Below are 27408 nucleotides of genomic sequence, written 5' to 3'. Positions count from 1 at the left end.
GTCGTTGGTTGAGGCACTATGCTACAAGACGGAAGGTCGCGGGTTCGAGTCCCGATGAGGTCATTGGTTTCTTTCAATTGACCTAATCCTTTCAGCCGCACTATGGCCCTGGGGTCGACTCAGCCTCTAACAGAAATGAGTACCAGGAATTAATAAAATATTTTTCCTGGGAAGTAAAGCGCGGCCGGCGCGTAAGGCTGACAACCTTACCGCCATCTTTGAGCCGATTGTCTAGATAATGTGGGACCCTCAATGTCTCACAACCCTATGGGCCTGCATGGCCTATTACAGGGATAGCTTTACTTTACTTTTAAGTATGTATATGTTTAAATGTTTTCTGTGGTTCTGCAAGGCTATGTATCTTTTAAATAATAACAGAACATATAAGAACCACCAAGTATACGTTGCACATTTCTACTAAGTAACATATATCTCTGAAATTCCGTCTTACATACAACATTCCTTTAAAATTTTCTTTAAAAGTTACTACATATACACAATGAGTGTTTTAAATCTATTTAAAATGTTACATCGTGGAGTACATGTTTTGACCATTGGTCATCATGAAGTTACTAAAACTGTTTGTGGAGACTGCTGTGCTTTCATATCGCGCGTCTAATATTCAGTGTGTAATCCCATAACAAATTCATGTTTTTCGCAGTGGTGGGTGTTTCCTCCTGCTGTGCTGTGTGTTTCAACCACAAGAATATCACTGAAAGAATATTAGCTCAGGAGAAACGTAACGACCATAATTTAACAGCTAGTCTGTGGTGAGAGAAAGCTGACGTCACACAATTAGGAGGGTGTATATACATATTGTTTGTGCCATGGAAGTCCACAAACAGGTTGGTGCATCGGAAAGACCTACAGAAGTCGCTTTCGAAGTTGCTTCCTTCACGAAGTCACTCCTAAACTGACTTGCCTTGAAGGTCTGAACTGCCATCTTACAATGTTTATTTAATTAAACAATTAAATTTTATACGGTACCGAGTTAATTGTCCCGAAATTTGTTATACTAATATGTTATACTAATATACTAACATGTCACACTGCTCCCTCCTTAAGGTTATTCGTCCCGAATAGCCTAACGGTGCATCCCCGTTCCTTTTCTTGGGAGGCTGTTCTCGCAGCATCTGTTCTCCGGCCGTTACAGTACTTACTTCGTAGAGCAGACAACTCATTGAAAAGCTTACAGTTGCTGTTTTAGTCAAGGTCATCCCCTCAATTTGTTTTACGCGAAAGTTAATTTCCATGTTCACAAGAACGTTCTTCAGCCAGAACAATCGAGCTCTCACATATGTACCCTATTTCTTTATTGATATATTACAATATTACACTCAAATTTCCTCTCTTCCTCGTCACTTTAGTTCCAAAAGCCCTCAATGCTCTTTCTTCCCTCAGGATGAGAGATAAAATTCAGACTCATATAAAAATCAGATCTAGCAACCGCGATATCCCTCGGTGACGTCACCGCTGTTGATTCGCTTTGCATAGCTTCAAGGTCGCGGGGACTCGGCTAACGTCGGCTCCGCTCGGCTCCCTTCGGCTCCGCTCGTGACGTCACCGCGCGTTGCGCTTTGCATAGCTACCAGGATGCGGGGTGATTACTCGCCTATTACGCGAGCGCTACGTTACCGCTACGTGCAGCTGGGGAGGTAGGGGTCAACATGTCACACCCCTACCGCCGGGGAGGTAGGGGTCACATGTCACAATATTTTAACTTTAATTTTTGATAGGACAGGAGATGGCATAATACTCGAACTAAGTGGTATGAAGAATTCCCCAAAATATATTTCTCCTTGACCTCTTCATCAAGGCAGTTTTCAACTGTTAATTTCATCCCAGTTATTAGAACCTCGTTGCAGGTTCGACGAGTTTATTACATATTCATGTACATAATATTCTCTGCATTTTGGGGAGGAGGCATGAAGTTACATGGATATTGATATATTTTGGTTCACTTTAGCTCAGCCTCATTGCTAACGTCTCATCGAATTTATATTTTTCCTTCAGGTATTTATGTTTTCCCAAATTGCCACATAAATTTGAGTTAATTCATCTGCCATTTAAATTAAGGAACCAAACTGGCATGTAAAATTTAAATGGGCATGGAGAAACCATAAACGCACCTCTCCTTATGCAGCAGAGGGAGATGCATATCCATCCGTGTACAGGTACCAATGTTACGGGACCGAAATCAGTTCATCATTTGGGGCACGCGGCAGCGTGAGGCATTATGCTACAAGCAGGAAAGTCAAGGGTTGATTCCCGATCAGGTCATTGGATATTTCAATTGACTTACTTCTTACAGCTGCACAATGGCCCTGGGGTCGACTAAGCCTCTAGCAGAAATGAGTACCAGGAATCTTCCTGGGGGTAAAGGGCGGCCGGCGCGTAAGACTGGCAACCTCGCCGTCATACATGGTGTGTCCAGGATCCGTTAGGACTCTTTTATTTTATTTTGCCTTGCAATCTCATCTATTGGCGAGTTGTGGCGTTAAGATTCTTGAAGTTTCAGCTGTGGCTGTCTATAATTTCAAAGCGCAAGTATTGCTGCATCATGTATTCTGACCTTGAATATAACAGGACTGTTCTGATGCTCGTCGGGAAATGACGGTTGAACAGAGACCCAACATCAAATTTTGTTTGAAGTTAGGCAAAACAGCCGGAGAAGCGCACGGAATTATGAAAAGTGTGTACGGTAGTCATTGTTTGAGTCGCTTGAACATTTTTCAATAATATGCTGTATTTCGTGAAGGCAGGGAGGACATTGAAGACGCTCCACGCGCATCAAAGCCGAGAACAAGTCGCGCTGAAGAAAATATGAAAAAGTGACCGGAAATTTTGCATCAGACAGATGTGTTTCTGCAAGACTCATCGAGAAGCTTTTGAGAATACCAAAAAGTACTGTGCATCAAATTTTGACCAAGGATTTGGGCAAACGGAAGGCCTGTGCGCGGTTTGTACCGCACGCGCTGTCAGGCCATGAAAAACATGCCAGAGTGGAACACTGCAAAGACATGTTACGGTCGGCCCAAAGGGATATAAAATTTGCAAAATCGATTGTTACAGGTGACGAGACATTCTGATTTCAATATGAGCCTCTCACAAAGCGGCAGAGTGCAGCGTGGTTGAGCCCAAAGAAGACGAAACCAAAGAAAGTGCGCATGCAAAAGAGTCGAGTAAAGGCACTGCTAACCGTTTTCTTCGATTCCAAAGGAATCATTCACAAGGAATTTGTGCCAGAAGGTCAAACAGTGACTTCTGATCATTATCTCGGAGTCCTCAACCGTTTGTGAGCAAGAATTCTTCGAATTCGACCTGTATATCGAGAGAAAGGTTCCTGGTCGCTTCTCCACGACAATGTCTCACCCCACAAATCGACAATCCTGCGCAATATTTTGGCCAGAAAAGGGATCATAGTCCGTGTCATCCTGCGTATTCGCCAGATTGGCTCCAGCAGATTTCTGGTTGTTCCCAGAAGTTAAGTTGGCGATGAAAGATGACCGCCACGACACCATCCAGGACATCCAAAGGGAATCTACCGCAGTTTTAAATGCGATTCCACAAAAGGAGTACAGCGACTGTTTTCGAAAAATTTTCAATCGATTCCAGCTATGTATTGGCTCAGAAGGAGACTCTTTTGAATAAAAAGAGTGAAATTTTGAAAATAATTCACGTCTTGTATTTTTAATGAACACAGTCTTAACAGAACCTGGACACACTCTGTATATGAGCCGATTGCCTAGAAAATGTGGAAGCCTCGACGTCTCACAACCCTATGGGCCTCAACAGTCTGTTGCAGGGATACCTTTACCTTTATCTTACACCTATCATTTAAATCAGATAAAATCAAAATTTCTTCTAATTAGGGTACGTGGGTTGGTTCTGACCTTTTTTTCCCCCTTGACACTACAGCCCAGTGGGCCCAGGCCTACCTCCATGAACTTCTCCGTTCACTTCGGTTTTTCTGGATCTTACACATTCGGTAGGACTCTATGGGCGAGTGATCAGCTCGTCACAAGGCCTCTACCTGTATACAAACACAGAAAAACGCACACACACAAACTAAATTTCCATGCCCTGAGTGGGATTCGAACCCACGATCTCAGCTTCCGAGCAAGCGAAGACAGTGCATGCCTTAGACCTCTCGGCTACCGTGACCGGTTGGTTCTGACCTCTACAAAGCTGAATGTTTAGTAGAGTCGAATGCACCAAAAACCGAGCATCGTATTGCCTGGAAGGAATGGAGCTGTGGGCGCGGTTGGCCAGAGATTATGAGGGCGAAAGTAGTCCTAAGAAGATTAAAGAGAGCTCCAAGGAAAGGACGATATTAAACTTCCCAGTTTCTATCCCAATTTTAAAAGAAAATAATCCTGCTGGAAGTACGCGATAGCAGCCTTACGCCATGCGTCATTTTGCGTGCAGATAAGCGCACTTCTCTTTACATATCTGACATATGTGTAAAGTTTCATTTACACGAAGAGACAGGGCCTGGTTAAAATCTTGTTATTTCCCTGCTCGTCTCTTTCATAGCTCCCAGCTACTCGAGGGATTTGGGGTTGAAACTGCTGTCAGTTGCACCCACAGCCCGAGTCGTGATCATATGCAACTTTAATATTGTGGCATGCAGACCTTTCTAGGAAATGAGTTGACAAAACACGTTTCCGTAAAGATGGATTCTTGGAAACCAACAGATCACGGAACGAGTTTCCTGGGATACGAAAATGAGAGGTGTGGATACCTGGAGACCGACTTGGTTCGGAACGCGTTTCCGTGTCAACGAACATTTTCCAAGAAGACAGCAGTCTTCTGGGATGTGGTGCCATGTAGATATTGTGTTAAGCAACGTTTCGGAGGAGCGTATCGCCTCCATCTTCAGGGTAGAAGAAAAAAGAAGAAATCCGCGGGGGACCAGCGAGAGCACCTGCTTTATTTATAGTCACCGCCGTGAAGACCTCAAATCTTACATTTTCCATGTTCATCGCAAGAACCCTAAAGCCGCCGTGCAGAGAACGGATTGATTCGTAAGTGATTCGTTCTTCATCATTCGTTATGCTTAATTCATTCATGAAGCAGAAGCTAATGATTCGTAAATCAGAACCAAGTCAGTCACAGGAGAAGAAAACTAGAAGAGAAGTCGCGGTCCTTTAGGGAATGGAGCGAGTCTTAGGCAGTTATAATTTATTGTGATTACAAGTGACTGCGAAGAAGGTAGCAATAAATCCGGTCATGAAATCCGGAGTCACGGAACCCCGGTCACGTGACAGTATTGCAGCTTTTAAACATGGGTCGGCTCTGTTGGAGAGTACTCCTACAGATGTTTACAGTCTGCTTCTCTTTGGTTCCTTGCTTGGCTTACCTACCTATTCTGAACATTGAGGCATTATTGTACTCGGAAAACGTTGGTGGACTCCTACCGAACTATACTGTGTATTATCTGAAGACAGCTCTCTCCATATTCACCGCTATGCGAACTTGAAATCCAAAATATCCTCACTCGTTTCTCTCACAAACCACTAACACTATCTACCTGCGGGGAACACGAGCCTATGCTGGTTCACTAATCCAGGGAGCCTCTGTCGTGTTTGTCCGTCCTGACCTCCTTGAATATAACACCGACAAAGCAGTAAATGAAACAGATGGTTCTCAAACGAAGATGAACATGTATTTACTTATATATGAATAGTTTTTATGCTACATGTTTCGACCTATTCTAGGTCATCATCAGGCATCATATAAAAAAAGTAAAGCTATCCCTCTAACAGGCCGTGAAGGCCTATAGGGTTGTTAGACATTGAGGGTCCAACATTATCTAGACAATCGGCTCATAGATGGCGGTAATGTTGTCAGCCTTACGATCCGGCCGCGCTTTACTCCCAAGGAAAATTATTTAATTAATTCCTGGTACTCATTTCTGTTAGAGGCTGAGTCGTCACCAGGGCCATAGTTCGGCTGCAAGGACTAGGTCAATTGAAAAAAAAATCCAATGATCTCATCAGGACTTGAACCCGCGACCTATGAACTGTAAATCAATTTATGTTATACATTCAACCAAATATAAATAAATACATGTTCGTTTACGTTTTAAAACCATCTCTTTCGTTTATTTTTGTGTCGATGGTAATATTCATTGGTTCTATACATACAACAGGATGTAATCTTTACAGTTCGTCCTGTCCCCTTGATAATACTGCTTATGACGTCCTGATACTTACAAATAGACGTCTCAGGCAGTCTCTCTCTGTGCATAACTCAGCTCCCAAATCTCGTGTGTGATATCTGTTCCCCTCCCTTAATCATCACTGATTCGACCATTTTAATAATACATACAATGATAAATTTCCTCATTTCAGTGCAAAATTATAAAGATATAGGTTACACTTGCTGACTTAATGACAATTATTACTACTTTGATGCAGATTACAGATGTACTTGTTCGGTGTGTGTTCCATTTTCTGCTGTTGTAGCCACTTCTTTGTACGAGTTGCCTATCTACGCCTGATATGTCACTACAAGCCCAGCTGTGGGGCGGGGGTGATTGATGATCGAGTAAGGATATAAACGAGAAATATCATAAAAACATTGTTAGTTTTTCTGTCATTATGACACAGACTTTTCTTCAAGGTCATCAAGTACGTATGATAATTATGTTATTGGTATATTTTGTAACAGTCAAATTTATTGCACGACCTTGTCTATTGTTTCTCTCAGTTATATAACACATTCGACGTTTCGGAAGTGGTCTGTTTTCTTCTATAGGTAGGCGTAAGGGGTCCATTTCTAAGAATTATGTTTGTATATCTGCACACTGTAGGATATTATTTCCTTCGCCTGTATTTTGACGGAGTGCGCGTAATGTAGTTCGTTGAGGCACTGTGCTACAAGGCGGAAGGTCGCGGTTTCAAATCCCGATGAGGTGGATATTTTCGATTAACCTAATCCTTCCAGCCGCACTATAGCCCTGGGGTGGACTCAGCCTCTAACAGAAATGAGTACCAGGAATCTTCCTTGGGATGGGGGGGTGTAAATGGCGGCCGGCGCGTAAGGCTGACAACCTTACCGCCATCTGTTAGCCGATTGTCTAGGAAATGTGAGAGCCTCGACGTCTCACAATCCTGTGGGCCTCCATGGCCTGTTACAGGGACAGCTTCGCCTTTACCTTTTACGTGTGTTATGACACTAATCATTTATTTCTCGCATTTTTAATTATGGGTTTTGTAATGACATTGTCAGTATCTAAGATTACAGAAGGTCGAATGTTGGGACGATTAGTGAATAATGAATTGAAGGGAATGTGGAATAATCGGGCCGTGGTCCAACTGAGGCACTCTCCCGGAAATTATCCTAAGGGATTAAGGAAATCCACAAAAACCTCAGTCAAAATACTCGGTGTACCTGTCGAGACTCGACATAGTGCCCTCAAAAATTGGAGCCAGAAATAACATTCAACCGGCTCCAAAAACATCTGACATTCGTTTATGTGAATTAACGAAAAAGTCAATGATTTTCGTCAAATACATTTACTGCTGTTCCCATGGCTATTGTCTTTCAGATGCCCGATGTTCTAGTCGAGGTTCAAACAGACCATTTCAGGAGGAAGTTGATCCATCCTGTTCGTTGAATCTGCTTTAGAAGACCTGTCTTCTTACACGCTATAAAGAGACTGAACGTAGAAAGACTTTTCTTCTTACATATTACTCCATCAGAAAATTGTCTTCAGATGTGTGACAAAGGTATGACGGGCTTAATTTTCTTTTAATTCGCTCAGTGGGGGGTGGGGTCCAACTGGGTCCACTCGGCACGGCGGCCACTGATTGGCCTATTGTAGCCTGCCCCGGGTAATTTTGATGATGGATAATTTGGTGGAATAAAGATTGGCATAGGAAACCGAAGTACTCGGAGAGAACCCACCTCAGCGCCACTTTGTCCACCACAAATCCCACTTGACCAGACCCTGGATCGAACCCGGACCGCCGCGGTGGGAAGCCAGCAACTAACCGCTTGAGCTATACTGCGGCCCTATGACGGTCTTACTGAAGATGATTCGGCTCTGACAATGAAAATAAGGAGTTTCTAATCCATGGAAAGGAAAGACTGAAAGCTGAAAGTTAGTCGATATGGAATTTTTTAAATCATCGCATTAGAATTAACCACCTTAAACTTGAGTGATGTAGAATATCTCTCCCAGCATTATTTAATAGGCATGATGTGAAACTTTATGACAAGCAGGAGGAAACCGTAATGAGATAAGAGAAAGTCTCTGTTGGGACTACAATTACCAGCTTCCACTCAGGTGTCACGACTGTGCAGGCGCCCACGAAACTAATGCAACATGAGGTCTTCTGTCACTACTTCAGTCATAGTAACTGCAGTGGTATTATCAAGAGTCAAAGGTATGAATGAAACGGCCAGAATAATGCTGGAATTTCCTTCAAGCTAAATGAACGGTGAGCCATTTCCTCTTGAGATGAAACAATCCATGAACGTAGAAATGATTCCAAACAGAACTCCTCTCCTCTCCTCTCCTCTCATTCTCGACAATCATGACAGTCACCATTCCAAGCTTGTCAGAGATAACTGATTCAGATGTAAGGAACTTAATTTTCATTCATCAATGGCTCTACGGCCTTTTGTTGAGAAATTGCCTCTTCTTCAGTTCCGTAATTTATTTTCACAGCCCTTAGGACTCCTTGGACGGAGAATCAGCCCGTCGCAAGGCCGCTGCCTATACACAGGACAACACAAACACAGAATAAACGCATACACAGACATCCATGTCTTGACTGTAATTCGAACCCACAACCCAAGTGTGCGAACAATAGCAGACAGTTCATGCCTTAGACCGCGAGGCCACCGTGATCGGCGATTTCAGAAACAATAAACAAACAAAGGAAACTCCGTGGCCTGTAGTCCGCAAGCGAACTATACCGACCGAGAGACCGCTGCTTGTGCCACCTTTTGCGGATAGAGGGTGTCACATGGTCAGCGCAAAGGATCCCCACCGCCGTTAATCTCGGTTTTCCAGACCGAAGCCGCTATTTCCTTGAAATAGCTCCTCAGTTTTCTTCACAAGGCTGAGTGGACCCCGTTTCCGACCCACTACTTCTAAAAAAATCTGGTAGCGCGGAGAATCGAACCCTGACCTCCGTATCTGTAGCCAAGAACTCTGACCACTAGACCACAGAGGCAGTCTTCAGAAACTACAGGCAGTGAAATTAAGATTAGGTCATTGTGGGATACGATGCCATGTAACCCGAAAAAAGATTACTAATAGTTGGGAGACGAATACAGCTCCAAGGAGGCACACGGTAGCGTAGTTGGTTGAGGCACTATGCTACAACCCGGAAGGTCGTGGGTCCTATTCCCGATGATGTCATTTTATCTTCAATTGATGTAATACTTCCAACCGCACTATGGCCCTGGGGCTGACTCTGACTCTAACAGAAATGAGTACCAGGAATCTTCCTGGGGGATAATGGGCGGTAGGCTCGTAAGGCTGACAACCTCACCGCCATCTGTGAGCCGACTGTCTAGAGAAATGTGTGGAACCTCGACGTCTCACAGACCTCCACGGCCTGTTACAGGGACAGATTAACCTTTACACAGCTGCAATCTTCTGGGTATAATTGTGAGTGACTGTTGATACTGCCACCACACTGCTGTCAAGAATTCGAGAACCTTCTTATCTTATGGCAGCACAGTAAGGCCGCGCCATAGCTCAAGCGGTTAGTCGTTAGCTTCCCACCGCGGCGGCCCGGGTTCCATCCCGGGTCTGGTCAAGTGGGACTTGTGGTGAACAAAGTGGCGCTGGGGCAGGTTTTGTCCGAGTACTTTGGCTTCCCCTGCCAATCTTTATTCCACCAAATGCTCCACAATCACCCTCACCTATCATCTGGGGCTGGTACAATAGGCCAGAAGTGGCCGCAGTGCAAGGGACTTAGTTAGTTAGTTAGTTAGTTAGTTAGTTAGTTTGTTTNCTTTGGAGATATGAGGTTCTTTTAGGTGCCGTAAAGCTACGACACGGGACACACGGCTCAAAGTCCCTCCCGGAGGACTTGTTCCCTGAATTTTTCCGCCCTTAAAAATTCGACGACCTCCGCCGGGTTTGAACCCGCGTACCATGAGTCATGAGGTGGGAACGTTACCTCTAGACTACGGAGGCCGCTTACAAGGGACTTAGTCCCACCCCACTAGTATAAACAAAAGGTACACAAGTCTGAAGTAGATCAAGGATATTCCATATTCCTGTCTTTCTGTGTGAGTATTGACATAGACCTTTGTGCCAGAGTTTCCTATGATCGACCAATGACTCCATTAAATATTATGTCGGGATTAAAGAAACCAGAATATATCTATTTGACATGGACGCATATGAATATGACACTTTCATGTATAGAACTGAAACTGCCTTCAACGAAACACTGTGTTCATACCCAGTGTAAAACTGAATGAAGCCCGCCTCCAGCATTTCGACTTGGAAAGAAAGTAACAAACAGAAAGACATAATAGATTTGTAAGCCCTCAAGGATTCAGAGATTATCCTAAAGCAACGAGACACCAAAACGTGGGATAAGGAAGACTGAAAAGGGGGTTGAAATGTCAGAGATGCTTCTATAAACATAAGTTAAAAAAATATTTTAAATATAGAATATCCAAAGGAAAGGACATGGAAGAAAGAAAACATAGAAGATCAGTATTTTCTGACGGCAGGATTTGACAGGATTAAGATATTGCAGCTTGTGTTTACTGGTGAAGAAAATCGGTTCCTCTAGGTGGATAATTTTGTCTTTGACAACAAAGTTCACCCACCAGAAGATGTAGATTATGTGCTCGTGGAATTTTCAGAAAAGAAGCTTGTATATTCCATAGGCAGGCAGAACATCATTCTGAAGCAAACTATGAAGTTAGTTAATTCATGTTAAATGGCGGAGCTCGTGGTGCAAAATTTGTGTTTCCTACTGTCCCGAATATTGCTTAATTTAACACAAATATGAAAATATTTTTACCCAAATACAGCATATCTGGCAAAAGGAAGGACAAGTCTCTTTCTTTTCTGTGCTCGATTGAAAGAATAGTAAATAAGGTCGTAGAAATATACAGTGTACACTGCCTTATTCTCGCAAAAGAAACAAACAACTCTCACTTCAAGGCATTGTAAGAGCAATCGAGACTTCATTTTTTTTTCTGAAGATGTGGAAGCATTTGTTCTCGTAAGTATTGACACATTATAACCATGAACAAAAATATTTCGGTAAAATTTTCAATTATATTTTTATGAAATATATAGTTATATGCGTAATATAAATTCAGATGAACAAGTTGTGTAATTTTAAACATAGATTCCCTTATTTTTAGTATCTCGAAAACCATAAAGACGTACTGAAAGGATATACTTAACTTAAAAGTATACTTTAATTTTTCTCTAGAAATTCTTTACGAGGCATTTTTCACTCCGATGTACATTTAATATATTAAGCTGGAGGTGCGCTCAGAAACGATTTCAAGTCTTCATTTAAAGTGCCCGTTAATTTGTTCCACTTTAAGAACAAATTTAATGCTACTTTCCAATATATATTTTCGTGAGAATACGTGTATTGAACACGGCACAGGCCAGACGGAACGATAGACGGTCAGACGGAGAAAGCAAATTTAATGAGCGCAGCTCGATGCTGATAAAAGCGCCTAAGATATTAGAGCTTCTTACTGTTAGAAATGTCTTTCGTTTACTGAAATATTCCCTCCTTAATTTAAATTAATAAGCGTTAGTCGTAAATTTGTCTTGAATTAATAACTGCTTCACTGTCTCTGTTTTGTCTAAACCTTGACTCACTTTGGCCCAGGACGTCACGTGGCCACTTTCTTTGTCAATACAGCAAATGTCATAAAAGCAATTATTAAAATAGCAGAAGCATAAAACTCCTATAGCTCACAGATATAAATCCACTTATAAAGAAAAAAGAAGGAAAGAACATCCACTTTTTGAGGTCGTCTTCTTACTTGTTAGTGTCCTTAAGTTGTGTCCTAATTTTGTTTTTAATTTGCTTAGTGGGAGGTGAAGTCCAACTGGGTCCACTCGGCACGGCGGCCACTGATTTGCCTATTGTAGCCTGCCCCGGGTGATTATGATGATAGAGAAATTGGTGGAATGAAGATTGGCAGAGGAAACCGAAGTACTCGGAGAAAACTCGCTCCAGCGCCACTTGACCACCACAAATTCCACTTGACCAGACCCGGGATCGAAACCGGGCCTCCTCGGTGGGAAGCCAGCCACTAACCACTTCAGCTATGGCACGGCCAAGTCGTAGCCTAACTCAGTGGTAATTAAATCGATTCTAAATTGTTCTGACGATGGTGTAACACATTTACTCTATTATGGTTTCCACTTATATGGATTAGCTCTATGGAACTGACCCAGATGAACTGATACACGCGACGGAGGAAGCAGACACGACGCCTCAAAATTTGTTTTCCGATTTTAAGAATTCCAGGTGATGACCAGAGATCATGAAACTAGTAATAATAAAGTTTTCTTCAGTTGGTAAAAGTAGAAAGTAAAGTTGTACCCGTGATTAACTAGTTAAGCGTTATGTCAGGAAGACAAATCGAGTGGAGGAACAGCTCCATCTTTCTTTACCTCGGCACTATATGAAGGAGTGGTCAGGTTGACGTACCAGCCGCACTGACCTCCGAGGAAAGAGCCCGCGGTACTCATTTGACAAAGCTAAGTGGGCCCCAATGTCGGTCTGGACGCTGTGGAGAAGAGAAAAACTTGTACCGCCGGAAGTCAAACTCGGGCCATCAAACACGTAACCCGTCTTTATACCGACAGAGCTATTTCGCTCGGTTATTGTGACACATATGTTTGTCTCACTGTGGCCCTGTAATCCCCACCTTTACTACATTTGATTAGGATGATCACACCAAGGAGAGTAGGAATGTAGCATGCACATGAGAGGGGGGAAACCCGCAAAACCCGAAGAGAATCATTTGGATGACTCAGACATAGGTGAGACAATATTGATAGATTAGAATACAGGGTTTAACTTGGTTCCTGTAGCTCAACATGGCGAGTTTTCATTAGTACGCTGATGAACATTCGGGTAGCTGAGTGCCTATTCGCTCATCAACTTCAGTAAACAGCTCATCAACTTCAGTAAACAGACTTCACGACATACATATAAGGAAGCAAGTAAAATACAATAACTGGAAATTATTATTACTCCAATAGCAACTCCTGGAACATCCATAAGAGAATATTATCCTGGCATATTTATAATTATGCCTGTGTGTGTGTGTGTGTAGCGCTAAGCACAGGAGCCTTTTTGTGTTAACATTGCGGGGCCTAGGTCATGTAGGATGAAGAAAACAGAAGGAACTCTGCATTATCTGTCTATCTATCTATGTATCTACCTGTCTATCTTTCTATCTATCTGCCTATCTATATATCTATTTAATTATCTATCTGTCTATGTTTCCAGATCCCTTGCGGACCTTGGCCGCTTTTTACGTTTCTTAATCTATACACAGCCTGTAGGGCTCCTTGGGCGGGGGATCAGCCCGGCGCAAAGCCGCTACCTACACATAGGACAACACAAATACAGAATAAACGCACACAGACATTCATGCCTCGAGTGAGAGTCCAACCCACGATCCCAGTGTTTGAGCGGGGGAAGACAGTTCATGCCTCAAACAGCGCAGCCACTGTGATCGGCTAACTGTACATTATACCGAAAGAAAATACGTGATTCTAACTACAGTGAATCCATCTGAAGAAGTCAAGTGAGCCGTTATAGGGTGGTCACTATAGCGACTAACTACGGGCTGGAAGACCAAGAGGTCGGAGTTCGAGTCCCTGTAAGGTCAGGAATTTTCTCTTCTCGACGTCGTCCAGACCAACTCTGGGGTCCACCCAGCTTTGTATCCAATGGATACCGGGGAATCTTTCCAAGGGGGTAAAGCGGCCGGGGCGTGAAGCTGACCACTCATTTTCAACTAGTGCCGAGATCAAGAAAATGTGGATCTACACACCCACTCCCCCATACGACTTCATGGTATAGTGCTTAATTAGTTAAGCACAGGGACAACTTTTTATCTGTGTGTAACGAATGTAAACAGTTTAATGATTAACTAAATAACTGTTATGACATCTACTCTTCTGAGCCAGAAAATGCATTATTTCAATTGTGAGCGTTGTCGTCGGTTGCTTTATGAATTTTAACGGCTGTCCAGTGACGCAAAACAGCAGATCCACTCATCAACTGTAACCAGTACCGCTGTGCTCTCTACTGCCATTCGTCATCCTCCTGTACCTATTTAAAATGCTGATTCTCGTTACTCGTAAACATCGCCAAATCTGTTTGAATTACATTTTGTTTCACACACCACGTTTAAAATTAAGTATTCCCTCCCTTTTATGCGTTACATAGCGAGCAATTACAATTCCGAGGCAGGCTTGGTCATGCAATTGCATACAAATACACCCTTGTGTTTTTTTAATCATGTCATTGACATTTAAAGCTTACTGGCCCATCACTGCATTTCAGTTGGATTCGGTAACTTCACTAATATGGCGCACGTGATTAATCCTCTGAAAAGTTAGGCGCACAGCTCATTAGATCAAACTATAAATGTATAGATGTAAACAACCACGGACACTTACAAAACACTGGTAATTACTGCGGCACGTAGACCCGCTGCTGGTCAAAGACCGCGAGACAGCCGTTGCTAAGTTATGGCTTTGTAAATAACGGCCGATGTTAGGCAATGGCTGAGTATCGATCATGTGGACATCCAAACAGACGCTAAGACAATTGATTGTTTTCTGTGCGGTCCGCGCCGAGATATTATAAGCAGAACAGTTGGAACAATGAGATAGTTGCAGGACAGTCGCCAGCCGGTAAGAACGTGGGCATGGAAGAAGAGGATATTGTTGATATCCGTCACCAGGTAACGACTGGTCAAGCCACAGCAGACTAAGAACACTTAGTGCGTTGCAGAGTGCGTGAAATAAGCGACAGCGTTGTAGTTACTTGTAGTTACGGTCTGTAAGTGTTCAATAAATCCAATTACCTACCAAAACTCCTTATGTAGTCACTCAATTTACTGTAAACGTTATTTACTATGCTACTTCCGACACTATATTCGTAATTATGTAGTTTAATTATTATTAGTATTATTCTCATACTCCTGTTGCTCCCGCTTGGAGCATAGGACATCCGTGAAACGCTTCGTTTCACTTCAGTTTCTTAATCTAAGATGGTCGGTAGGACTCCTTGTATGGGGGATCAGCCCGTCGCAAGGCCGCTACCTACAAAGGATAATGCATATGCAGAATGCACAGAAACAGACATCCATGCCTTGAGTGCGATTCGAAACCAAGATTCCNATGATAATTACTAAGTGTGGATATATGCCGGGGACGATTACACAACATTCAAGTGTTTTAGGTGGTGAAGACATTTCATGCCTTAAACCGCGGGGCCACTGTAAGGGGCTATACATTAATTACAGTGACTTATTAGCAGAAGTTGATTGTAAATAATTTATAGTATGAGATGCGTTGATATTTATCAGGTCATACACAGCAGTTTCTAGTCATGAAATAACTGTGTTAGGTAGTAACTATAGAAACGTACTGAAGTGTGCGATGTATGTCAGTGTACGTCACTTCTTCATTTATGTTGACACGCTGTTATCAGTGACTGCATTACGCCATTTTCATTACAGCCTGCTGTGGCTACAAAGACCCGCTACTTTTCACTTTATGTGGACTACAGGCTGTATGCTATGACAGTAGAGACATGAATGAATACTGAGTACATCCTTCAGAAACGAATACATTAGAACTACACATAAAGCGTATCTATGCATATGACGGCAGTGAGTACATGTCTAGCAAATAAAATTGTTCTAATATCCTTTTATTGAATGGTACTAGTTAAACTGATCAGTTGATGAAGTAAGTAAACAACTTTCTTCTAAGATCAGTATTAATGATCGCAGTTAATGTTACATCACATACAGCATACCGATATTTGAAAGAGAGAACAGGGAAGGCCGCGCCATAGCTCAAGCGGTTAGTCTCTGGCTTCCCACCGCGGCGGCCCGGGTTCAATCCCGGGTATGGTTAAGTGGGATTTGTGGTGGACAAAGTGGCGCTGGGACAGATTTTCTCCGAGTACTTCGCCTTCCCCTGCCAATCTTCATTCCACCAATTGCTCCACAATCACCCTCACCTATCATCTGGGGCTGGTACAATGGGCCAGAAGTGGCCGCAGTACAAGGGACTTAGTCCCACCCCACTAGCAATAAAAAGAAAGAGAGAGAGAGAACAGGAAGGCATAATTCGTGTGTTCATCTTTGATCTTAAGGAAAAATTTAAAGCACTATATACGAAAATTCCGTTACTTTAAATTGACAGGTAAACGAACAACTCCAAGCACAAAGCTCGGTTAGCGTGTCCGTTTCGCGTGGGTTAGGTGCCCAGTCAGAATACCATTGGAAGCCATCCTGAGTTGGAAATTCGGTTGTTTTCCTCAGTCTTTCCAGCATGTGTTGACAGCATCGTGGAACTGACAGCCACATCTTCCTTCCCAATATTCTCCAGTTCACTGCTCATACTTATGTTTTTATCTTCTTGTAGAATTAGCTACACAAACACCTGACATAGAATCAGTAAGCAATTCACACGTGAATTGCACTGTTGAGGCAGTCAGAAAGCACTGAAGCACACCACAACAAACATGCCACATGACCAAGCGAAACAGGTCATCATGGGTGCAGTCTGACGAAATCTTCAGTTAGGTATTTAGATCATTTTAAGTTTGTCTTTGTTTCTGCTAATCTATTCATGAAGACAGAAATGAAAGTAAAGAAGCCCTGAGGACGTAGTGAAAATTTCTGAATTCATATTGGCCACAAGACCGAGAAATTCACTTTAGCAAGGGTCGAGCAATGTCTAGAATACTCAGAGCAGAAAAGTCACTCAGGAGGACTATGAAGTAATTAGGCAGGTTATATTTCTGTATCTTAAATGTCTGGATGTAATAAAGAGTTTGAGCAACAGAGACCCGAAATTCTCTTAATTTTTACTGTCGCCGCTCTTTGCGACGTAACCACTACACTGGTCTGCCTTTATTACCGTGATCACAAGATCCCGTGATGTGACCCTACATTGAGCCAGTTGAATCCAGTCCATTTTCTCCACGTCCCATCAACTTAATATATACTTCAATATTCCTGACATAGACCAGTGGTTTGGAAATATTAAATTAAAATTTCAGTATTTTTTTTTTTATATTTCTCTTACACTTATCGGTTTACGTTTAATTACATATGATAAAATTTTGCTAGAACTCCTTGGAAAAAACGGGATGATATAAGACTTTTATGTACAAAATACAACGTACTAAAACATGAACATATTTACACACTCCAAATAGAATTGGAACCTACGATCCCAGAATTCGAGTGGTCTGACACAGCGCACGTCTAATAGCGAACAACGGCGAATCTCGACCTCTCGTAAACTAAAGGGTCGATATTGGCTGTGTTCGGACTGATGGAAAGAGACTGCCCCGCCTAAATTGGGATGTATCAAAGCGCCATATGATGGACGGGCTGGTTCGTGATTACAAAGCCCGCAGCAACGGGGGAGATCTCTCTGAAAATTCTTTTATCTATCGAAGTTAATAAACACTGCAATTAAGTATGATAAATCGTACAATATTGAAGAAATAAACTCGGTGAAAATATGAATCATGTCAGATATAAAACTGTGATGAAATCCAGATCGGAAAATGAAAACTGTATAACGCCTGTGGAGTTCTTATTTTTATGCAGGAGTCTGTACTTCGTTTATGGTAATATGTAGACTACTGTACGTACAGAAGGCATTGTAAAATGAGAAATTGCATATTGTAACAGTCAGCAACAATCGAAATATTATTTATCTATAGTGCGTTCTATAAACTTCAAAGACATTTTATAGATACAACAGTGTAGCGTGTAATACCGTTGCTATGCAACGATCGCGAGAGGAAATATGTATTGCTTGGTCGCGGCAGGCAAACACGTCAACGATACCCAGGATGTCGCTAAGCAACTGTTCGATAAAGGGTTCTCGCGGCAAAGGATACGCGTGCAACCGTGGAGGTATTGTTTGATTATAAAAATCGAAAAGATGTTTACTGTATCGTTCTTGCCGATGTGTTATAAGCAGGGTCAGTCGAGTTCCGGGGCAGGATCCAGTGTGTAGGCGGGGTCGAATACCTCCACCGTAGTCCTGCGGGTCGTAAAGGCGAAGGAAAGGAACACAGTGCCTGGGAAAATAACCGAGTCACTCTGTTTCTGGGGGATATAAATATGGGGACCTGGCCCTTCCGGTTTGGGGAGTCTCGAATTTGAAACAGTAAAATGTGGTCATGATTCCCGCGGGAGTCGGATCTGAGAATGAATGCGCTGGCGAGGACCAGGAGCAATTGTAAACGACATACCCATCCTCTCGTTAGAGAGGATATTACATAAAAGCTATAACCGCAAGGATTCAGTTGGAAAATAAAATTACTGGTCGTGAGTCTCAAGGGGCTTGTCGCCAAGACGAACCGATTGTCGGTAAACCACCAGTCGTAAAGTGACTCTGACTCTGACTCTGACTCCAGAGCAAGTAGCTGTCTGCAATTCAGTTGAGTGAAGTGGTGTGAAGTAGCTGGTTGTTGAGGGAAAGAGTTCAGTTGTCAGTTGTCAATTGGAAGTCAGCCTGTGAAGAGAAAACTAGGACGTTGGTGCGAAATGGCTGCCAGTCTGGGGCCCAGTTAGTTGAGGGTTGTCAGCTGGGAGACAGTTCTGCACGGGCGGCTGTGACAAGAGGACCAGAGCGCAGGAAGCTGAACAGTGTCCACTGTGTTAAATCCGCTGCCAGGAAACGGCTAGTGGAGACCGTAACAGACTGAAGAAAGTAGTATATGTGCCTTAATGATCTATAAAGTGCTGTTCCGAGTGGTGTATACAAGTGGTCAGTAAATCCAGTAACCAATGCATATCCCCTCTGTAGTCACTCACAATAGAGAAAACTAACATTCCAGCCAAATTCATTATCAATATTTCTGCGTGTAGAGGAGACAGGAGTTTATCGTGTTGCTTTCTCCATTGAGCTTAATAAGACATTAATTAAACATATAAAATCATAAATAAACATTCCTAACAAGCTCTTCGCCTGTATCGGTTAAGTTATTGTTCTGTTTAATTAAGCAACAGAGCCAGAAATAAGTGTAGAGGTGCGGGGTATAGCTTCACGCATATTTATCTGGGCACTAGATGGAGGTGAGTGGTCAGCTTTACGCACTGACCGCTTTCGCCCCGAGGAACGTGTCCCCCGTACCTGTAGGAAAGCTTCCGGATGAACGCCAGAGCCGGTTTGGATGTGACGGTTATAATTGTTTGACCTCTGTACTACCTTCTACACGTCGGATAATACGGTCGTCTGTTTGCAGGTATTCTTTCCAAATGTTCCAGCCATTCTATAGTCTTGATACCTATCATTCGCTGTTGTCCTTTAATTTCCCCGTTTCGTTGAAGATCGGCTTTGAGGAAACGTATTTCTGCCATCTTTGTTATTGTTTGTTCACTCGTTAATGCTCACCGCCTCTACCAATAAGAATAAATATGGCCTATTTTTATAAGCCTAATTCCCTTATTTTGAAAAAATGATTGCAGGCTTATGCGATCTTCATGCTTCCTGTATGTTTCTGTGTCCCCCCCAACAACGTTTCAGTGGCTGAATCAATGTTTATGAAACTTGGTATGTATATCATGACACCTGAGCCCATCTCGACGGCGCACTTCATGAATTCTTCTTATCACCCTGTGTGCCTATGTGTGTACCCCTTACTGTCAGTAGGCAACGGCTCGGTAAAAACGTTACCGCTGCAGAGGATTCACACGCAACAATAGAATTGTTGGCAGTGCTGTTTTATATGCGGTCCGTGTTATATCAAGGAAAGTAGGTGAATAGTTTCCCCAAAACTTCTTGTTCTGCCATAGAATGTTAGAACTAAAGTACCAAATTCGGAATGTTATAATCTCATTAAGAAGTAAATAAGAAAATATCTGCGGCAGAAACAAACACGCGAAATTTATGAAACAGCGAAAATACGCAGCTTTAGGAGATCTCAGATGTGAACAGTTTCTGAGGAGAATGTCCATAACAAAGAGAAAGGAAGAAGCAGGAAGTTGGAGAGAACTGCACGGTTAGGACACTTTGTACTCTTCGCCACAGGAGTACGTCACGAGGACGGTAAGACACAGGGATCTGAGACTACATGGACATGTAACACGCATGGGAGAGATGGGAAATACACAATTTAAATGGGCACATCTGGAGAAGTACAACTCTTGGGAGTAGACCGGATAATATTATTAAAATCAGTCTTAGAGGAACAGGATATGAGGATTCTATGGTTCTTTTACCGTCACACAGCAAACGTGGGTCATTATTCTGTAATAAAAAATTAAATCAAATAGAATAATAAATAAATAAGTTTATTATAGCAGGCCCACCCATACGTCTTCATGACGTAGTGCCTAATTATTTAAACATAGGATTCACACTACGTCGTTTTCTGTACCTGACCTTCCTCAGCTGTGTATAAATAAACAATAAACATTTGTCGATATTGCTGAATAAAATAAATTTTTCTTACTGGGTGTGAATATAAAACGGGCATTTTTTAAATATTTGTATATAATGTGAATTTAAAATGTAGTAGTTTCGAGGTGGCCTTGTTGTTACTTTCTGTAATTCTTTTTTTTTTTTTGTGGGAGGGAGGAAACCTAAGTGACTATGGAATTTGGTTTCTAACTGTGTGTGCGTAGCTGATAATTTGATACTAATTTCTTTGTAATTTCTTCTCGATGCATCTTGATCCTATCTTATGTTATTAGGGCGTGTCAGGGGGATGTTCGGTGTGTTGTGTTTGAATACTTTTGTAATACTCAGCACACTCGTATCGTTGTGAAATAATGTTGTTTATGCTGTGGTTTACGGTCTTGGGTTTCATGAATTTTCTGTATTTATGGGTACATCGTGAAGATGGAGTTGTCGTCACATCGTGGTTGGTTTGATGTGCATGCTATGTGTCACGTCACAAAAACCGTAGAATTAACACACACCGCAGAACATAAAAATAACAATATTTTGATGTGGGTTGCATTCCTCTCTGTCAGAGAGTGTGTTCTTGTGAGAAAGGTAATACACACTTGTGTTTCATTGAAGGCATAAAATTTCTTCACCATCTGAGCGACTGTCAGCTTCTTAAGTAGGATTCTGTTCGATGGAGTTGGTTACAGTTACCTGCGTGTTTGAATTTTTTTAAGCATGGATTTCTTTTGTAATTTTAGCTGATGCTCCAGCCGTCTCATGTTAATACCTGCTTAAGGAATTTCATATATTGTAAGATACATTATATTTAGCAATATTTAAGTAAAAGTTGGCTTCTGAAAGTTTGTGGGGGACAACTATAGGAGGTTACCAGCGTGGAACAAAGCAGTGGTTCTCAAACTTTGTGAGACCGCGGTCTGGGGTAAATTCCTTTTCTAGATAGACCAAAAACAAGTGGAGAATGTGAAATGTTTTAAATATTTGGGTAGCTTGTTAACAGATGATGGAAGGTGTACTTGTGAAATTAAATCAAGGATTGCCATGGCAAAAGCTGCATTTAGCAAGAAGAAGAATCTTTTTACCAGCAAATTGGACTTAAATTTGAGGAAGAAACTAGTGAAATGCTACATTTGGAGCATAGCTCTGTATGGGGCTGAAACATGGACACTTAGGGCAGTAGATCAGAAACATCTGGAAAGTTTCGAAATGTGGTGTTGGAGAAGAATGGAGAAGATCAGTTGGACCGATTATGTGAGAAATGAAGAAGTGTTAATTAGAGTCAGTGAGCAGAGGAATATCCTACATGAAATAAGAAAACGGAAGGCTAATTGGATTGGTCATGTTTTACGCAGAAACTGCCTTCTAAAAGAAGCTATCGAAGGAAAGATAGATGGGCGGATAGAAGGGACAAGAAGACGAGGAAGAAGACGTAAGAAGATGCTGGATGACCTTGGGGACAGAAGAGGATACTGTCATTTGAAGGAGAAAGCTCTAGATCGCATTAAGTGGAGGAATTGTTTTGAAAGAGACTGTGGACCTGTCGTCTTGACAGATTACTGATGATGATGATGAAGACGGGGGCCCGGTACAGGGCCGTGGTTAGGCGGTTGAGAAGCACTGGGATAGAGCGTAACTAATCACCTCAAGTCCTTCTCCGATACTTTTGGCCATGCGATCTGAGGCATGCACCGTCTGAGGCCGGTCAAGCATCAAATCAAAACATCTTCGGGGAACGAATACTTGCGAGCAATTTCCTGAGCTCTTCCGTGACAAGAGAACCATGCTTGTAAAGGCTGTTTACAGGAGCTTCCCTCTTTCAACAGCTAATAAATACTTCGAAATATTCACGTGTCTGGACAGCTCAGTCGGTGTAGCGACTGGGCTATGGGCTGTATTACCGATAATTACGGTAGATTCACTTTCTCATGTATGCAGCAACCAGAACTAGTCTGGAGCCAATTCAGCCTCCTCTTTAGCTGCCAAGGCACCAAGTTGACCACTCACGCTCATTCTTTGCATACATTAAGAATTATATTTCCATTCCACCCATTTTTTCATACTTTGTGCTTTATTAAACAGATGGATACATTTATGTTGAATTTTATCCTAACGCATTACTGCTAATGGCGCAAAAGCTCGAACAGCAAACACAATGAATTAGATTCTCTACAGCTCTTCTTCAGGAGCCGGGATAGCTCAGTACGTATAGAGACGGACTACGGGTTTGACGGCAGTGGTTCGAATCCCGCCAGGGGCAAGCTCTTCTCCACAACTTCCAGACCAGCTCTGGGGCCCACTCAGCCTCCTATCCAATGAGTACCGGGGGCCGATTTCCCCCCCGGATAAAGCGGCGGAAGCTTGGAACTGACTACTCACTTCCATCTAGATCCGAGCTCAAAGAATTTGGAGCTATACCTCATCCCCCACACGTCTTCGTGGTTTCGTGCAAAAGGGGAACTTTACAGTTCTTCGATTGTCTCTGACTAGAACGTGTGACCTCTTCCAGATCAGAATAAGTCTTAACAAAAGAAACTATTATAGACTTTATAAAGTTCCTTGGACGGGGAATGGCATGACCTTTACTACGCAGAGCAGAACACAAAGAATATCTGGCATACATCCACTGTATGGGCGGGATTCTTTAACATGCAAACCAATTGTTCGAACGATCCATTTCTACCCTCCTTAATCTAAGCGACTATCCTAATTTTTGGATATTCAGAATCGTTATTTCAGGCACATCGTACCTCTTGTAAATGTAAAAACTGTTTTTAGAACAAGAAAATTGTGGATCGAATTTGAACGCAAGAGTTGCACCACAAGCCGTTCACAGTAGACTTGTCGTCTAAGGCATGAACTGTCTTCGCTCACTCGACCGCTGGAATCGTGGGTTCAAATCCCACTCAAGGCATGGATGTTTGAATGCGGTTATTTGTGTTTGTGCCGGTAGCGGCCTAACGTCAGACTGATCCCCAGTCCAAGGAGTCCTACCGACTGTCTAAGATTAAGAAACTGAAGTGAAGCGAAGCGTTTCACGGATGCCCTATGTTCCAAGTAAGAGCAACATGAACAAAAATAGATGGATAGAAGTTGTACCACATTAGAAGGATTAATGAACATGTCCTAGCCTCNCAAAGAGGCTAGGACATGAAGAAAGCAGTCTTCTGGGATTTGGCACCGTGTATATGTGGTGTTAACCGACGTTTCGGAGGAACGTATCGCCTCCATCTTCAGGGTAGAAGGAAAAATATAAGAAATCACCACATATACACGGTGCCAAATCCCAGAAGACTGCTTTCTTCATGTCCTAGCCTCTTTGAAAACCCAACACACAATTTTCACCTAATATTTTAGTGTTTATATGAATTAGTCCAAGTGTAAGGAAGATTTTTCTTTGTGAATTGCTAGTGTGTTTATTTTTGTCATATTCTGTCAGGAAGGGGAAGCAACACTGCCAGTGTGTGAAGAAGCAGAATGTACTCATTTTGTTACTTCATGGGGTGTTTACTCGAGTTGAGAGCTGAAGGTCGTGCTCTCCGCTAGAGTGAACATTGAGGGACAACAAAATTCATGCAATAATAGTTCTTGGCGTTCAGATTAGTCTCCTCCCTTTAAGTTTAAACATAACTTTACTGCGCGTTCCAGGGCCAGCGAAATATTACGCAATGAAAGGCCGTGAAGACACGCGAAATTAACGCACCAGCTGACAATTACGGTCAGGGAAGGAAGTGGAGATACTTGGAGCTGGGTTACTTCATCGTCGATGTTTGTATGCGATAATTTCGCGAAATGCCTATAATGAACGAGAGAACGTCCATGGTGCTTCATCTACCAGAGAATTTCTAGGAACCTGGTAAAAGTACGGGCTTCTATTTTAGAAACTTTCCGAATAATTTTACTTACAGGACACTGTCACCTGAAGGGACACCTTTTCAAACTGGGATTAACGGATGATCTCAGTTGTTTAACGAGCCTAGAAGAAGATGAATGAGACACGCATATCCTATGTGATTGTGAGATCATAGCTTATTTAAGATTTCGTCACCTGAGCCCATATTTCATGGAACCAAATGATTATTATGACGCCCCCATAAATAGATTCCTGCAGTTCATCCGATTTGTAAGTTTAATAAGGAGTTAATCAAAGGGGAAGCACAATAGATCAGTGATGGTCGCGGTGTAGGAACCAAATCGCTATGGCCCAGCTTTACACGTACAAGCTTGTACATACATTCGGAACAATTTAGTTAACTGTACAATTCGTTTTGTGAATTTATGGTTTACTTCCGGCCCGTCCTAACGGGAAGAACGTGATACTCTTCCGGCTGAGAGCGCTGGTTTCAGAAGTAACTCACTGTCTTTTAATCTTATTCCTCCAGACCATGGAGTTCAGACATGTTTGATCGTCTTATGAACTGAATCCCAGCCTGAGGCCGTCATAAACATTCACCTGCAGCTATCTACAGGTGAAGATTTTTGCTTAACAATTTCCTTACCAATGCAAGGTTAGACATTAAGCACAGACGTAAAGATGTGATAATGTGCTCTTTGGTCAGAGGTACCGCACAAATCAGGGCGCAGTGACACATTCTTATTGAGTAACGGTGGATTATGGTTATCAGGAGCAACATGAAGAAACTCAGAGAAAATCCTGGTCCAATTTCCGCCACGAATTTCATGTTCAGTCAACGAGACTGAGCATGAGGCTCCGAGGAGAGAAGCCAGTGTTTATTTCCCTGCGCTATTGCACGGGCCCAAGAACATAAGGTTTCAGGTGAAGTAAACTAAATGTTAATCACTATCCATAAACATTCTTTGAAGCAAGTCGTCTTCTGTGATCTGGCGCAGTGTATTCTTTGTTTCAGCCGACGTTTCGGAGGAACGCAGGTGAATTGCGTTGCGAATACAGAAAGCAGTTGCTGTAGTGATTAGGAAGTGAAAGGCGCTCTTTATATAGGAAGTAGGGAGGAGGGGTGGTTAGGGAGAGGGGACCAATGGGAACAGTGAAGAGCGCCAGAAGACGACTTTCTTCATAGTAATTGCCGTGAAACCCTCAAAACTTACATTCTTTGAAGCATTTTTCGATATAGCGCATATTTAAAAAGCAAGAATAAATTTAACTATTCTTATAGTGCTGCGTAATGTTTCTGCTTATGATCAGCTTCGCTAATGCCAGAATGCATGTATGTTCCTACTGATGACAATTGCTGACAGCCAGACGACTTGTGTTCGCAGTAAAGCAGGATCAAAGCAACACGAAGCGCAGAATCATATACGAGGGTCGTACTGAAAGTCATGAGCAACAGTTTTTTGTAAAGTAACATGCTTTATAATTGACAAACCAAATACACCATCTCAATCTACAGAACTTTCTCTATTTTTCCACATAATCTCCACTTCTTTGTACACATTTCTCCCAGCGTTCTGGGAGTTTGAAAATTCCCCTTCTGTAAAATTCCGTTCCAGCCATCCGAAGACACTGACGCACTGCTTTCTGAATTGCCTCCCTTGTCTCAAAACGTTGTCCACGCAGCTGATCCTTCACAAATCCGAAAAGATGGTAGTCGGTGGGTGCCAGATCAAGGCTATAGGAGGGCTGTGGAAGAACTTCCCACCCCATCTTTTCAATTGCTTCCAGTGTGACCTTTGTGGTCTTCGGTCAATAATCGCGGGACCCAACGAACACAAACTTTCATATAGCCCAAGCTTTCAATCATGTCCTGTACTGCACTGTGCCCTGTTCCAAGTCTTCGGGCTATTGTGTCCACAGTCACACGCCTGTCATCTTGAATGATCTCATCCACTCCTTCCTTGTTGAGTTCAGTTGAGGCTGTTCGAGGACGACCGCTCCGAGGCTCATCTTCGATGCTGGTGTTCCAGTCTTTAGAATGTTTCACCCATCTTCGAACACTGCTCGCACCCATGCACACACTTCCATAAGCACGCTGAAGTCCCTGGTAAATTTCTGCAGCAGGGATTTCCTCTTTCACAAGAAATTCGATGACAGCACGCTGGCGAAACGACGTATCGTTGTCGGCCATTTTGCTAGGAGTGATACTGGTCACGTGATGCAAGCTATTGACGTCACTAGACACTCAAGGTTAACACAACAGCTGGTTCCACCTACCACCGTACTCTCTTTCGTCTGCTGTTCCCAGTTGCATGCAAAAATGTTGCTCATGACTTTCGGTACGACCTAGGTAGAACAGGTCTGGAAACTACTACTGTATATTCCTGCTTAACCAAGCGACACAGCGAGCATGACGTTGTGCTTGTCACATGTCGGCACCGAACAGAGCTGTTAAATCGTGCTCTGAGTGTGGGATGTCCCGGCTTCATATCCTTGCCTGCAGATCGGCTAATTTCAGTTACACCTTTGGTGGTTTTCCACAGCTACTTCAGAAAAATGCTTCAACATTCTCTTATATTGGTCATGGCAGCCTCTTCCGCTTCGTCTGCAATTCACTAATCATTTTATCACTCCACACTATGTATCGTGTGTATGTAAGAAATTTTAAGTAAGTTTTAGGAGGTGTTGCACGAGAGACCCTGAACCAGTGATATTTCTAAATAAAACACTCGTATGTAAGATTTGAGGCTTTCACGGCGGTGACTATGAAGAAAGCAGTCTTCTGGGATTTGGCACCGTGTATATGTGGTGTTAACCGACGTTTCGGAGGAACGTATCGCCTCCATCTTCAGGGTAGAAGGAAAAATATAAGAAATCTGCAAGCGGAGAGACCGTGAGA

General features: G+C 42.7%; 1 protein-coding gene across 1 annotated transcript in view; it reads right to left on the bottom strand.

Annotated features, from left to right (window-relative positions):
• The window catches only part of LOC111872832 (pyrokinin-1 receptor), a 346467-nt gene that overhangs the window by 9196 nt on the left and 309863 nt on the right, over window positions 1-27408 (bottom strand). The gene's annotated exons all lie outside the window — the stretch shown is intronic.

Source organism: Cryptotermes secundus, unplaced genomic scaffold (genome assembly GCF_002891405.2).
Source record: "Cryptotermes secundus unplaced genomic scaffold, Csec_1.0 scaffold79, whole genome shotgun sequence".
Lineage (NCBI taxonomy): Eukaryota > Metazoa > Arthropoda > Insecta > Blattodea > Kalotermitidae > Cryptotermes > Cryptotermes secundus.
Note: the sequence above shows the minus strand (reverse complement) of the source record. Positions and strands in the feature narration are given on the sequence as shown.